This window comes from Pseudopodoces humilis, chromosome 26, assembly GCF_049639895.1.
Source record: "Pseudopodoces humilis isolate 2021_Gansu_Grassland_sample_001 chromosome 26, ASM4963989v1, whole genome shotgun sequence".
Taxonomy (NCBI): Eukaryota; Metazoa; Chordata; class Aves; order Passeriformes; family Paridae; genus Pseudopodoces; species Pseudopodoces humilis.
In genome coordinates this window covers 408,450-424,193 of record NC_142225.1, presented here as the reverse complement: position 1 = coordinate 424,193, position 15,744 = coordinate 408,450, and the positions used below count along the sequence as shown (strand labels likewise).

The 15,744-nt window shown below is 55.0% G+C and overlaps 1 protein-coding gene across 10 annotated transcripts in view; it reads left to right on the top strand.

Annotated features, from left to right (window-relative positions):
* The first annotated feature begins 2,388 nt into the window (after positions 1–2,388).
* The window catches only part of PPFIA4 (PPFI scaffold protein A4), a 60,472-nt gene continuing 47,116 nt past the window's right edge, over positions 2,389–15,744 (top strand). For all 10 annotated transcript variants that reach the window (XM_088067080.1, XM_088067079.1, XM_088067078.1 and 7 more), the window contains exon 1: positions 2,389–2,427. The gene's annotated coding sequence lies outside the window, so the exon portion shown is untranslated. The remainder of the gene's footprint in view (positions 2,428–15,744) is intronic.

Below are 15,744 nucleotides of genomic sequence, written 5' to 3'. Positions count from 1 at the left end.
ACAAGGACATTTTGCAGAAACCTGAAGATAAAGAAGAGGCTGACAAAGACTCCATCTATGTGTTGAAAGTTCCTGCTTTCCAAAGATACTAAAAAGACTAAAAAGATGGAGTAATTAACATAAGAAGTGGCAAATCAGTAACCAATAGAGGATAGAATAGTATTAAATGAAAGATAATTATAAGAGAATTATGGAATTTAGAACAAATTAAACTTTTTTTTCCCTAAAGATGTATAAACAGGTGAAAAATTTTGTATTTCTGTCAGTGTGGAGGCTGGAACTCTGTTGGCCACACATACCCCAGCCAAGGATAAAGTAATGCCACTGACACTAAAAAGAGTGTTGGAGGGGTTTGCCTGATGATTTCAGAGGATTTGGAACACTCCCAGGAGACACCCACTGAGCAGTGCCCAAGCACAGCCCATACCATGGGCTCCCAGTGCCACCCACACCTCTGTGGCAGGAGCAGTGAGGAGTGGCCAGCAGCTGAAAACTGTATTTGCTGTTTTTTAGGGCTGAAATGAGTACTCAGAGCTTGCTGAAGGAGTGGTGCCACCCCACGGGGGAGGAATTGGTTCCAGGGGATCTGCAAAGGGAAATAGTGACTGGCAGCCCAGGGGCTGATGGTGATTTCGGGGGCTGTGTCCCCCTGAGGGCTTGTGCCCTCCTCACATGGGGATTTGGGCACTGCCAGGATGTGCCTGGGAGTCCTGTCCAGTCCTGGGATAAACTGGGCAGACTGGTGGAATCCTGCTCCCCTCTATTTGGGGTTTACACAGTGACCGAAGAGCCCAGCCCTGACCCGTTCTCCCTCAATGGCTCTGAACACTCCAGAATGCTGCATTCCCACTTGTGTCCCTTCCCTACAAAACTTCAGGAGAGGATTGGAAGGACAGTGAGATGTTTTCACAGCTGTGGTGTCAGCTCTTGGGCCTCCCTGGAGCAGGATAAAGCATGGAATATGGACAAATCCAAGAAACCCACATTCCTTCTGCTTCCCAGGCATGGCAAGGAGCTGATACATCCACAACATCCCTGCCTGACCCTATTTCTCTCAGCATTACTTAAACACACAAAAACCATTTTATCAGCAAGGAACACATTTGATTGAGAAAACTGATCATCCCAAGCAGGAAAGGCTATTCCTTGACAGAAAGACTATTCCTAATCCATCTGTTCTTAAGGCAGCATATATGAATTAATGTGGATGGCAGTTAATAAAGCAGATCCTGGTGCTGCTGGCTGTACCCACCTCTCTACTTGAAAATGTTTTCCTTGGATTATCCTATTCATCATTGTTATTTGAGAACAGTATCACAGTATTATTTTTAAAAATTGAAGCTTGTCTTGGCTTAGAAAACTCCAGCACATAGAAAATAGATGAAATGTTCTTGGGATTGAAGGCAGTTGTTCCCGAGTCTGGCTGGCGGGTGGATCCAGCACACTCTGTCCTCTGGTGGGTTGGAGGCGTTTATGTGAGACCTCCCCATGGTCCTGCAGCAAAAATCCTGAGGATGTCCTTCCCAGAGAGAGGAAGGTGCTGCTCTGTGATGATACCACTGCTCCCAGTTGTTCCCAGTGGGGTCACAGAAAGGAGACACTCATCGGTAGGCTGGGTGAGGACTGCTGAGGGATCCCAAGAGCTGTGCTAGGGGCTGTGCTTCCAAGGCACCCAAATTAATTGTTTGTTAAGGATGCCCCTGTGCAGGGCACGATGATGGAGCAGGTGGGGCTTTTGGCTGCTCGTGCTGAAGTTCATGGATGCCCTCTCTCCCATTTATCATGCTGAAGACTATCCCTGAGGGGAGCCTGAGGTGACACATCTCATCCCCCAGGGCTCAGAACTGAAGCGTGAGGAGGAGGCTGCGGCAAATCTGAGGGTCACTGCTCGGCCCCATCGCTGCTGTGCACATGGTGGGGATGGGGACATGGGACACCCCACAGCCCAGGTCTGCTCCTGCCTCCCTCCCTCGGGGCTGGACGAGACCCTGGGGAGTCCTGCCCCCAGGAGAGTTCTGCCCATTCCAGGGTGATTCCAGAGAGAAACCTTCCCCACAAGAGTTTCCTGCTCCCAGAAGAGCATTTCTGCCCCCACCTCAGAGTTTCTGTCCTCCCGGGGGGATTCCTGCCCCCAAAGGAGGTTTCTGCCCTCTCGGAGAGTTCCCCTGGGGGGATTCCTGTCGCTCCTGAAAGTCTTCAACGCCCCAAGGGGGAATTCCTCTCCTTTCCGGGGGATCGTGTCCCCAGCGAGGTTCCTGTCCCCGCGAGGACCCCCGGCCCCGGGTCCCGCCTCGACCCCCGACCCCCGGGGGCGTGGCCTTTGGGGCGTGTCCGGGGGCGTGGCCAGGCGTGGCCGGTGACGCAGTGGGCGGGGCAGGGCGGGGCGGCAGCGGCGGCAGCGGCGGCTTCCAGCGACTTCGGCGGGCGGTGAGTGCGGGCGGGGCCGCGCTGCCCACGGGGGAGGCTCAGCCCCTCGCGGGGCCGCCCGGGGGGAGCTCTGCCCCCGTGACCCCCGCGGGGCTGCCCGGGGGTCCTCAGCCCCCCGCCTCCGGTGGGGCCGGACCCGGAGGGCTCTACCCGTATTGCCTCCCCCGGGGATGCTCTGCTGCATCCCAAGAGGATGCTTGGCCTCCCCCGTGGAGATGCTCAGTCTCCCCGGTGGGGCTGGACTCGGGGCTGTCTTCCCTTTCTGCCTCCCCCGGGGATGCTCTGCCTTCCTCCCCCCCCTCACCCCCCACCCCACTAGGGATGCTCCTCATTGCCCCCCGGGTGGGGCCGCAGGGGGGATGCTCAGCCCTGCCGTGCCCCGGGGGATGCTCTGGCCCCCCCTTGCAGGGGCTGACTCGCTCCGGGGGGCTTCATCTCCCACCCCGTTACCCCTTGGAAGGGGTGTCAGAGTCAGGGTGTGCTGAGCTCCCCATTTCCCTTGGGTTGAGTCTGAGCCGGAGGGTGTCATTCTCACCCCGAGCTGGGTTGGAAGGGGGACCTGCTGTGCCCCGGCTTTACCCACAGACCGAGCATTTGGGCCAGGGTTGCTCCCCTCAATCCACTGGCCCCAGAGCAGGGGTAGAGCTGGGGAGATGTACTGCCTCATCCCCACTGGGTGTGCAGGCAGGGGGGTGAAGTGTGGGCACATCCCCCGATGCCGCATGGGGGGCAGGGAGAGGGCAGTTAAGGAGTAACCCAGGAGCGGGGAAAGGGGGCCTTGATTTTCAGTTGCTCTCTGCCCCTGGCAGCCCCCCATATGCTCCCAAGCTGTCCCTTTGCATCCCCTCCCCCAGCTTCTACCTTAAACTGAGGTGAGGGCAGGAATGCTGGTGAGCCTGATCCTACCGTGGCCTTCTCCCGCTCCTCTGATTTTCCAGCGCTGCTTCCTCCCGCCTCCTTCAGTGCTGCCTCCAGTCCTGGAGCATCCACCCAGTGCCAAGCTCTGTGTCAGCCCCACTGAGCATCTGCCTGGCTCCAAGCTCTGGGCTAGACTGGCTCATGGATAGCACACAGATGCTCCTGGAGCTCAGCACCAGGTAAATGCCTGCCACGCTGGGCCAGCTCGGAACTGGGAAGATGCTCACGGACGTGGTTCAGCCTGAACATTGGCACATGTGTTCGGGGACACACCAGCAAATCATCCAGGCAGCCTGGCTAGCTCCAGCTGTGCCCACACTGGTTCCCAGCCTCTGATAGCTGGTGTCATCACAGCTGCTGGAAGCTGCCTCCAGACAGCACTATTTGCTCCTGAATAACCAGCCTTGAAGGGCTTGTTTATCCCCTAAATTGCATCATTAGAGCAGCAATTGGTTTAGGGAGCTGGATTTTGTTAAAGCTGTGCAAACCCTTCTGGGGAGGCCCTGGTTTTGGCCAAATCAGGGTTGGCAAAGTGTTCATTGTACCTCGTTTGCCACCATCTGCTGGACGCTGGAATGACGTTCTGCTGGTATCACCAAGCCACTGTGTGAGCAGGAACTGGTCCAGAGGCAAGCGTGAGCTAGAGTTTGGGACCTGGATGAACGTGCCTGTGTGGTTTTGGGAGTTTTGTGGTGCTGCCCATGCAGCAAGATGTGGAAAGTTGGTGTCTTTGTGTCTCTGATGGTCTGAGAGTCTCAGGTACCTGTGCTCTTGGGGACATCATGGTGCACTGCTCCGTGCATGTGCTGGTTGGGGAACAGGACTGATGTCCAGGGACTTCCCTGGAGATCTGCTAGGGAGCCATCAGCACAGGTGATGCTGTCACCTGCTGCTGTCCCCCTGGCACCCTGTGGTGCTCAGGTGCACAGGTGCCTTCCCAGCTTCAGCGCTTGCTCCTCCTGCAGCTCTTTCCCAGGAATCAGAGCAGAGGCTGTCTGGGACCTGTCACCAGCAGGAGGGTGGGGGTTCCTCTGAATTGGCAGGTTCCTGAGACACCAGTGGTGGGACTGATGGACAGATCTGGCTTTCTGGAATGTCCAGCTCAGCTGTGGCTTGGCAGATGTGGGATTAAACATCTCATCCTGTGCAGCTTTGTGTCTTCATGGTGATTGGGTCTTGCTCCTTACCAGTGGCTTGGTCCACCTGTGCTTGGCAGCAGCTCCAGTGCAGATGCAGAGGGACTAGACATGCTGGAGATTTGGGTTCCTGCCTGTCTCAGCTGTCTCAAAAGACACCAGGGATAAAACCCCCACTGAAACCCTTCTCATTTGCATCTTTGAAGGGACCTTTTTGCAAGTCTTGTCCTTTGGGGCAGGTCCCACTGGGGGCTGGAATGAGGACAGGGGTGAGGAGGAGGCTGAGTGACCGCGAATCGGTGGGTCCCGCTGTGCTGGGTGAGGATGTGGAGGTCCTAAGCCAGTGCTGAGAACTGACACTGTGCTGGAGCTGGAAGTTAACACTGGAGCTGGGAGAGGCATTCTTGGAGCCTCAAAGGGAGCTGAACTCAAATTGGGGCCCAACTGGGAGTGCCTCTGGAGGGCTCCACTCTGTGCCCATGGAGAGACATTGACATGGATGTCCATTCTCTGTCTGGGGAGTGCCATTTCAGGGTTTCCAGCAAGCCTGGAAGCAGAAGGATACTGTATTCTTTATCTAACCTTGAAACCTTAATTCACAATTAATTTCCTCCTAAAGAATGCTCTGGTGAGCCAAATGGCTCCCAAAACTGAGCTGTGAGGTCTCTGAGTATTAAATGGAGTTAGAAGACTGTTGGATCCATTGCCCAGCTTCCTCCCAGAGAGGTGTGAATGACAGCACCCTCCTTATGGATGATTTCTGGGATGTGCCAAACACCAGGTGTGGGGTGACAGACCTGAGCCAGGCTGAGGGCTCTGCCGTGGGCCCTGCAGGTGGGTCCAAGCCTTGGCCAGGCTCCTGGGGGATGTGGCTGGGAGTTTTCAGTGCTTAAAGGCCTCTTCTGAGCAGACGAAAGACTTGGAGGTGGGTGCCTGTGTGGGTGTGCTCACATGGGCTGGCATTTGGGAGGGAGGAGAGAAAATATCACATGGAACAACTGCAGTGTTGGGGGACAGGTCTGCACTTGGGCCCATCTGGAGCAGAAGTTGTGGAAAATGATTCAAGGCTCTTTGCTAAAAAAAGTTGTGCTGATATAATTAGATTTTATTTCTGTTTGCTGTGTGGTCAAGCAGGCTGAAACCCTTGTGGGGACAGGGTAAAAGCCTTGCGTTCATTTGTAGGGTGAGAATGTCCTGAGGAATCAGGCTGAAAAAGCTGGGGCAGCTCAGCCTGCAGGAGAGGAGGTTGTGTGGAGACCCCACAGCCCCTTCCAGGGTGTGAAGGGACTACAAGGAAGCTGGAGAGGGACTTTACATAAGGCAATGGAGTGACAGGACAAGAGGGTCCACACTGAAAGAGGAGAGATCTAGAGTAGATACTGGGAAAGAATTCCTCCTTGTGATGGTGGTGAGGCCCTGGCACAAGTTCCTCAGAGAAGCCATGATCCCTGGAATTGTCCGTGGCCTGATTTGACAGGGCTTGGAGCAACCTGGGATTAGTAGGAGGTGTCCCTGCCCATGGCATGGGGCTGGAATGAGCTGAGCTTTAAGGTCCCTTCCAGCCCATGTGGATTCTGTGGTTTTATGAATGAAGTGGCTGCTCATCTCTCTCTCATTTTTGTGCAAAACTATGCCTTGAGCAGCCTTGCTGCCCTTCAGCCCTGGGCAGCACTGGCAGGCCAGTGATTCCCATCCCACAGGAGCATCTGGGAGCTGGATATCAAATCTTCTCCAAAAGCCACTGACCCTGTGTCCTCCACGTTGCCCTTCCTTAGCGGAATCTTCACCCTGCTGTTTTAACCAGCTCGTGGGTCGCAGTCTCCAGTTCTGTAATCCTGCAGGACTGATAAGGCTGGAATTTATCTGAAATGCAGATTTTTATTTTTTTTTTCCTGCTTCTGGTTTTCAGTTCCTGCCATGCTTCTCTTAGCAAGCACGAGGAGGTGCTGGCTGGGTGGCTGCCTTTAATTGCATTCAAAAATTAAAATAAGAAGACAAGTGGCAGATGAGAGCTGGTTTCCCCATCCTCCTGTCCGTGCCCAGCGGTTTCCAGGCGAGGGCAGATCCTCGGGATGTTTTCTGCAGGGTGCCTGTGCCCTGCAGCTCCTGCCGAGCGCTGGTGCCGGCGGTCCCGGGGGCAGAGCCGGGCCGGGGCCGAGCTCCTCCCGGGGACCTGCGGCTTTGGCAGCGCGACCGAGCGCTTTAAACAGCAGCAGGCAGGGAGGGAAGGAGGGAAGGAGGCTCCTCTGCCTGGACTCCACATCCCGCCTTCCAGAGAGGGCAGCATCCCTCCGCAGGCCAGGATGACACGGCTCGGAAGGGACCCTCCCCCGGAATTGTTGCCCGTGTGCCGGGTGCATGCATTGGAACTTCTCATTTCCACCCTTTCCTGCTGGAAATTCCTGGTGGAATTTTCTCTGCAATTCCAGATTTGCTCCTGGCCATACCGTGATATGACGTGCTGGGACAGGGCAAACACTCTGCAGCCGTGGGGTGCACAGAGGGTCGATAGTTCAGAGGAAGGAGCTGGGCTGAACATGGGGTGGCTGGAGCCTGGGAGAAGGGGATGGCTGGCCCCAGCCCAACTCTCACCTTTTCAGAGTCTCATTAGAGCAGAGCATTCTCACGTGGATTTTCTTTTGCCAAAGCCCGGCCTTTCTGGTTCCAGAATTGGGAAGGTGTTCATAGCCTCACTGTGGCATTAACACAGGTGTCACAAACCTGATCTCAGGCTCTTGTTCATGAATTAAATATGCTTGGTGTTTGTGCTTAGAACTGCTCTGCGTGCAGACATTCCCAGTGCCGGGGCTGTGGGCACAGAGAGGGAAGATGGTCTTGTGCAAAGTCCGTAATCCACTTAATCTGCCCTGTAATTCAGTGTCTGGCAGCTGTAACTAAGTAGATGTGGGCTTCTTTCAAGCATCTCCCCCAAACTGTTTTCCAGAAAGGAGTCAAAAAATGTCCAGAGGTTATTTTTGGCTGTGGCTGATTTATTCACATGCTGATCAGCCAGGAGAGGAGTTATTCTGGTCCCACACTGCCCCACATAACACCAAGTGCCGTGTGCGGGTGTGGTTTCCCTGGGAGACACTGGGGGATGGCGCTCCTGTTTGCAGATGGAGCTCTCAGGAACCACCTTGGAGGCTCCGTGTCCTGTGAGCCCACTCGGGGTGCTCAAATGAGGCCAGAGCCGGGGGACATGGGCTCTGTGCCCTCTCACCCTCTGTCCCTGGGGATAGACCTGAGCCCTGTGTCCTGGGGTGGTGGGAGGCTTTGTGCCTCACAATTCCTGCTCCATCCTGAGGAGCACCCAGCTCACTTGGGGTCTCCCTACGTGACACCTGGATTTGGGGAGTGCAGGGAGCTCTTTCTGGGATCTTTTGGGCATGGTGTTGTTCCGAAGCTCAGGAAGGGCCACGGTGTCTGGGATGGTTTCTCTGCAGGATGTAGTGGCTCTGGTGCTCCTGGATTTTCCCTTCTGTGTTTGCTTTCCCTGGCATGCTGTGAAGCTGAGCTCCTACTCTTGGGAAGGGGTGGTGGGAGTGAAGTGTGAGGGTGGCACAGCCAAATCTTGCTTTTCTCCTGTATCTGCAGAAGGGAATGTTTCCCTGGGGCATTCCAGTGTGGCCACAGCTAGTTTCTGTCCATGAATTTGGATCTGTCAGGGTGGGAATCACTGGGACATAGTGCTGCTGGAGCCTTTGTCATGCCAGCGTGCTGGTGACATGTCTCCCACCCGGCTGAGATGGAATCACTGGTGGCTATGTCCCTGTGCAGAGATGCTGGCAGCAGTAGAGATCCTGTCCCTCCAGGTTGCTGTGGTACTGGAGCATCAGTTCCACTGATGTCCAGCCTGGATGCACTGCTGGATGGGCAAAAGGGACCCAATCCCCACATCTCCTGCAGCCAGGGCTGTATCTGCCAGCAATTTGGGCTAAGGCAGGCTGGGGAGGATTGAGAAGGCCATGTGGGGGTAGAGGAAGCCCCTCTGAAGGATCCACGGGGGTGTTGACCAACCCAAATTTTCAAGCTTTGCTGCTTGGAAAACCTGGCTGTGCTAGAGAGTGGATAGGTGGAAGTTCTGGAGATTCCCATGTGCCTGTGGAGAGCTGCTGTCCATGTTCCTCCCCAGCACTGCAGCTCCTGGAAGCGGATGTGCCTTTACTGGGACATGAGCTGGAGTCTCAGGTCACTGCCAGCATCCCTTGGAGAGCCTCCTCCCAGAACCCTAATGGGGGCCTTGGGCTCTCCATGCACCATGTGCTCAATCACATGGCTTTACCCATTTTGACCCATCAGGCTTTAATTAGAGCCAGAAGACTCATCTCTCCTGACCTGAGCTGTCTTTCCTTTGATCCCAGATCCAGAAAGGGTTTGCTTTGCTGCTGTTACCTGTCTGACATCCAGATGTGCCACCCAGGGAGCAGCTTGCGTTTGATGGAGAGAGAATCTTCTCCTCAGCATCAAAACCTGGACGATAATCACTCAATTACAGCCAACACTTTGGGCTGCCATATTAAAAAAAGAGCATTTTTTCTTGCTTTTCATCATCTGCTTCTAGTTAGTTTAGTTAGCAGACTTTCACAGTGGCCATTTTTGGAGTTGGCAGCCAGAGCATCCCTGCAAGCAGAAATGGCTTTTGTTACGTGTGTCCTTCATGTTTACTTGTTAATAGAGAAATTTTGTCTCCTGAACTGAGGCTGCTGTGAGCCCCAGCACTGCTGATAAGGGCCTGGCTCTCCGGGAGTGCCGGTGTTGCTTTCAAATCACACGTTGTCAATAAATCTCATTGCGAGTGCCCTGCAGCAAATGGCATCAGCCTGCACGGGGAGAGCTCTCCCACACGTCCTCCTGCTGCCTAAAAATACCAGCGCTTCAATTCTCCAGCGACTTGGTTATTGCACAGCCTCCATTCCTGCCCGAGATGCTGCTCATGGCTCGGTGCAGGACATCTGCTGCGCTCCCAGGGCTCACGCTCTGCCCTCCAGATCTGCCCTTTAGGTAACGCAGCAGCTGCACCAATTTGGGAGTAAATGGACATTCATTACCTTTGCTCTCCGTGCTGTGAGTTGTGTTCATAATCAGGGGTGTGGGGTCCAGGAGGGAAGTGATGACCCCTTCTCTGGTGGCCACTGAGGGCCTAGCTCATTGAGGAGAGGATGAGTTTTGAGGACTTCATGTGGCATCAAGCAAAATACCCTCAAAACCCTCTGTTAACTCTCTGTGTGTATCATGGGAGTCTGTTCCTTCCTCTTTGTAAATACACAATTTACCTTTCACATCTGGCTTTGAGATGTGGGATACAGAAAAGGTGGCCACCTGTTTTGCTTTGAGAGCCAAGTCTCTGTTCAGTGGGTGAATGCAGGGGGCTTGCTGATGTTTCCAGTTCACACAGGGCACTGGGCAGACTGGTGTGCAGGCAGCAGGCTCTTGTCTGCAGCAGCTTTCAACCTCCTGACCCTGCTGGCTTGTGGTGGAGCAGGGAGAGCTCATCACTTGAACTATGAATGAAGCCAAGGGCTGATGTCACTTGCTGTAATCTTGGGGGGAAGTGACAGTCTGGCTTTGTGGCACCGACAGGGATTCAGGAGCAGAGCTGATGGATGTGCAAACTGAAGTTAGCACAGCTGGGAAGTGCTGAGCTGTAAAACAGGAGTGATGCTCTAAAGGAATGTGTTTCTTTAGGAGACCTTGGATTGAAGGTATTTGGATTTTCCTGTCTCTGTCTCCATGTGATTGCCCTGTTTAGTGCTGGGAAGTTCATGAGAGGGCTGGAATGCAGCAGTGTAGGAGCAGGGGCTGAAGGAACACACTCAAAGGGCTGGCTGCTCCCTGGGAGCCCTACACTGTGCTGCAGCATCATCAGGCCATGGACACGAGCACTGATAGTTCCCCCAGTCTTGCAGAGAAAATAGTGTTCATTTTTGAGGCTGGAAAGGTGAGGAAGCCGGTCACTGGCCCCACTGGCAGACACTGGCTGCTTGATTTCCTCCTCTCTCCACTGCAACTCAAAGGAAATCCAATGGCTAGAGGTTCCAGGGAGGGCCTGTCACTGCCCCAGCCTGGAGACAAATGTCTCTGAGCCATCAGGAAGAGCCACCCTGGGCTGTCAGTCCAAGGTGTGTCAGATCCTCCGTCACTCAGTGACGTCACTCAGACTGTCTCCTTCCTCTTGACTCCTCATGGGCTGCCCTGGCGTGCCTCAAATTGCCAAAACCCTGGTGTGGGGAAGGAAGCAGGAGGATCTTCCCATGCTGCTGCCTGCACCTGGAGCTTTCTCTCTTTTCTCTTGGTGCAGGTGGAGAGTGCACACCAGGAGAGTGACTTTGGGCAGCTCCTGTGTGGTCATTCATGAGCTAGACATTTGTCTGTTCTCCCAAAAGAGAATTTGCAGGATTTATCCCCAAATCATACAATCAAAGACTCGTAGAATCATTAAGGTTGGAAAAGACTTCCAAGATAATCAAGTCCAACTTTTGACTTAATACCACTGTGGCCACTAAAACATGATCAGAAGCTGTTTGTAAGCCCCTGGTTTAACCAGTCCCCCAGGCAGCTGGGACCTTCATGCCCCCTCCGTCCCTCATCCCCCCTGGCATGAATTGAGGCTGATCACACTGATACAGCTGCTGAGTGCACTTGCTACTTCCCAAAACTTCTGTAAATATGTTGTAGATATGGTCTGTAAATAAAAACTTCCAGGCCCAGGACAGGAGCTGTCCTGTGGCAGCAGGGACGGGAGCAGGGATGGGAGCAGGGATGGGTTCAGGGATGGGAGCAGGGACGGGAGCAGGGATGGGTTCAGGGACGGGAGCAGGGACGGGAGCAGGGATGGGTTCAGGGACGGGAGCAGGGATGGGAGCAGGGACGGGAGCAGGGATGGGAGCAGGGATGGGTTCAGGGACGGGAGCAGGGATGGGAGCAGGGACGGGAGCAGGGACGGGAGCAGGGACGGGAGCAGGGATGGGAGCAGGGATGGGAGCAGGGCTGGGAGCAGCGATGGGTGCAGGGATGGGTTCAGGGGTGGGTGCAGGGATGGGTGCACGGATGGGTTCAGGGACGGGAGCAGGGATGGGTTCAGGGACGGGAGCAGGGACGGGAGCAGGGATGGGTTCAGGGACGGGAGCAGGGATGGGAGCAGGGACGGGAGCAGGGATGGGTTCAGGGATGGGTTCAGGGATGGGTTCAGGGATGGGTTCAGGGATGGGAGCAGGGATGGGAGCAGGGATGGGTTCAGGGATGGGAGCAGGGATGGGTTCAGGGATGGGAGCAGGGATGGGTTCAGGGATGGGAGCAGGGACGGGAGCAGGGACGGGAGCAGGGACGGGAGCAGGGATGGGTTCAGGGATGGGAACAGGGCTGGGCTTTGTTTCAGGCAGTGCCAGGAGTCCCTGGGGGTTCCCAGGGATGGGTGTTCCCTCCTGGGTGGTGCCAGCTGCTGCTGATTCTGGCGGCTGCATCCCTGGCTGTGCTGCAGGCGCTGCAGGTGCCCCGGGGAAGCAGGAGCATCCCTGTCTCCGTCCTGGAGCGGGCACAGCAGGGACGGCGTGGAAGGGGTGCCAGGAGGGTGGAATCAGAGCCTCTGGAAGGATATTTCAATACCCGGGGGGATTTCACTGTGTCGGTAGGAGATAGCCCGGGGCTGCTGTCACCTGCAGTGCTATCGCCCTCCTGGCAGGAACAGCCTCTCAGGACCCCAAATTTCTCACTGGTCACCCCAGGCACAGCTCTGGAGCTCAGCCCACCCCTGTAGTCACCAGCGTGGCTTTCAGAGCCATTCTCGGGTGGTTGCTCCCTCACTTGTTCTCTGTCTGTTCAGCTTTCCCCATCTCATCCCCCTGTTCTCATCACTCATTATTTCTCTCCACGTGAAGGCTTTTTAATAACAGCTGACATTTCAGCCATTTTTGAGTAATTTCCTTTCTTTTACTCCAATTTTCTTCATCTTCTTCATAACTAGGAAGCCTTTCTTTGTCTTTGGCCAGAGGGGAGGTGTCTGTTATTGCCTCTCTTATCATATTCCAGGAGGTTTGATCGGGTTAATGAAAATCCTTCTGATGTTTCTGTGTGTCACTTCCACTCCCATCTTCTTTAGCCTGGTTTCTTAAGGAAATTAAACCAAAAGCCTTGTTGCATTGTGGCTTTTTCTGTCCCCCTGTTTGCTCTTGAGTGTGTTGGTCTCTGATGGGGTGGAGAGCTTGGAATGCTCCAGGATTTGTGATGGCTGCTGGAGAGGACAGAGCCAGGGGACACCCTGGAGGGGTGTGGGGCACGGGGCCAGTGGTGCAGGGCTGAAGCTCATTGCCCAGAGAACAGGGCTGTAAATCCCACCAGGAATATGAGGAACAGCAGGGCTGCACCCCCAGCCCATGAGCTGGGATACCAGGCCACAGCACAGGGCTATTTGTGCTGTGCAGCTGCTTTTCCTGAGCTCAGGAAGGGACCCAGAGGAGGATCCAGCCTCACAAATGCAGGGTTTGCCTGGGATTTGGGAGGCCTGGGCTGTGTTTGCAGGTGCAGACTCACACGTGGCTGTGCTTGAGGGCTTTTCCTGCAGCAGCAGGAGCTGCAGCTGCTTTAAGCTGATCTCCTGGAGTGTAAACTGCAGTGACAGGGGAGCCAGAGGAGATTTTCTGCTCCTTCCTGTGCTATAGCAGGGAGAGGCAGTAGAGCTTTTCCAGTGGCTGCTGCAAAATCTGGTTCATTTGATAGGAACGTGGAGATTGTAGCAATGCTGGGGAGGGAAATCTTGGGGGTCCTGGGTGGAGTCAGGAGCTCGAGTATGTTAGTGGAAAAGGCCAAGGTGCTTCTTGGGGGGTCCTTGGAGCTTGTTGCCCTTTGCAGCAAGGGATGGAGCACCTCTTGAGAGTGTCCTCTCCTGTCCCAGCCCACCCTGCGGACAGGGACTGCCCCTTCCAGCTCAGAATATTTTGTGAGTCTGTGCCAGGCTGGGTAGGAGAGTTTGCTGGGAATTGGTGCAGCCTGGAGATGCTCTGCCCACCCCTCACAGTGAGGGAGCAATGGTAGTGAGTGTCTGCCTGGCAGTTCAGCTGGGGACTTCTCTCCTGTGCAGGTGAGTTCGTGCTCCTTGGCACCAAGTGTGCTGTAGAGCTGCACTCTGAAGCAGCTTTCCCCATTCCTTCACTTTGCATTTACCTCTGGTGTTTATTTTGGCAGCCTGTTCTGCTGATTTCTCTTGAACCAGCATTCCTCAGACCTGGAGCCTGGCTGAGCCCCAGGCCCTTGCCCAGTCCCAGTGCTGGAGGAGATTTGACTTGCCATTCCCACTTCCTGGTCCCCATTCCCTGTTTCCTGCCTGATCCCATCTCTCCTGTGGTCCCAAGGTGAGGAGCTTACTGGGTGACACCCAGCACAAGGGCTGTAGTCTCTCAGTGGGTCCTCACCAGGTCCCCACAGGGTCCCTTCTGCTGGGGGATCCCCAAACTTGTGATCCCATTAGAGGGGGATGCACAGAGGTGGCTCCATGTCCCAGCTCATCCCATGTCCTTTTCACCTGGCTTACAAAGGCCTGGTGAGAGGACAGGGCCATGGTCACACATGCTGCAGCTCTTTGGGTGTGGTTTGCAGCAAGGTTTCCTGTCCAGCTGTGACAGACCTGGATAAACAGAGGAGAAGGGCTTGGCAGTGGTCCCTGCTTGTAGAGGTGCTTGCATGGTTCCTCTTTCCATCCTCTTTCCAAGTGTTTTGGGCTTCCTTTGTTCTCTCCAGCCTCTCTTGTGATGGTGGTGAGGTGGGCTCTGTAATTGAGGAGATCTGAATAATCCACTGAGGAAGCTGCTAATTTGAAGACATGTCTGTAATAATTAAATCATTATCTGGAGGGAAGAGAGAGCAGATATCAAAACGGGGCTAATTAAAATCCAAGCCCAGGATGACTTGGGCTCTGGGCCAGAGCAGAGCAGAGTCTGTTGGGGATGTCTTCATGTGTAATTGCTTTTCAGAACATCAGTCCCCAGCAGAAAGCCCATCTGTTTCCCCTCAGGAGACTTGGATTGACCCAGAAACCCTCTTGCCTTGCCCTGCCCCATGTTCCCCAGACCAGACACAGCTGGAGGATGCCACATACTTTGCAAAGGGCAGAGGTGATGGTGAGATCCAGCTTGGGAGGGTGTTTGGTTCTTGAGCTTCAGGAAGTAGATTCCACCTTATCTCTGGAACATTTAGGCCCTTATCTCATTTCAGCCCTCAGAACTGGCTGATGCTCTTCAGAAATCTCTGAGGGCAAGGAGCAAGGTGGGCTGGGATCCATCCCCACTCTGTGTGTGGAAGGATTTGGACATGCAGAGGTGCCAAAGGGACCCAGTGCCAGGGAGGAAGGTGGCTTTGGCTGTAGGGAGAGATGAATCCTGTTCAGGTTCACTCCACATCTGGGCTGGGAGCACCCTGGGAGAGGCTGTATGGCCTCTGCTGGATGTGAGCCCAGCCCTGGAGCTCCTGTCGTCTCTGAGCAGGTCCAGGCAGGTGAAGGTGGCTCTGCTAAACTGAAAGATGGTGACCAACAACTGTGGTTGTGATGTTGGAGGGGAGAAAGGGCTTTTGGACAGCACCTCGTGCTGTGCCATGAGGGTGGGAGATCTGCAGGGTGGCTGTTAATGTGCATTCCCAGAGCTTCTGGGAGCGCTTCGCCTGTCAAGCCCCAAGTCCACCACCTTCTTCAGAGCCCACCATGTTCTTCAGCAGGACCAAGCACTCTGCAAAGGACAAGGCACACAAGTCCCACCTCCAGTTACAGACCAGCTGGATGCAGGGTAAATTCCATCCTTCTGAGCACCTGCACTGGGTGCATTCCTGCACCAGGGAGGTGTTGCTGCTATGTCTTCATGGGCTGAAGGTCCTCTTGGGGTGGTGGCCAGATGGAGCCTGGCAGCAATCATCACTCAGGTGAGCTGGCCTGGAATTGCTATATTTCGGCAGGGAAGCGATTCTAGCTGTCCAAACCAGGCACCTCCCAGAGCTGCTGAAGATAAATTGGTGCATTTAGCCAGAGGAGACAAGGTGAGGGAGTTCTGTGTGAGGTGTTCACGTGTGGGCATCACTCAGCGAATGTTCCCCGTATCGGCAGCACAGCTGAAGGTCACCTCGGGTGGGCTGGTGCCTGTAGGCAGCTCTGACCCTGGGGAGGTGGGAGGAGGCCACAGGAGGCTGGGCAGGGAGCTGCTTCTGCTTGGGTGAGCATCCCACCAGTCCTGACACATGCTGGGATTTCTGCTGTGCTGCCCTGCAGGGGCTGCAGCTCTGCAGC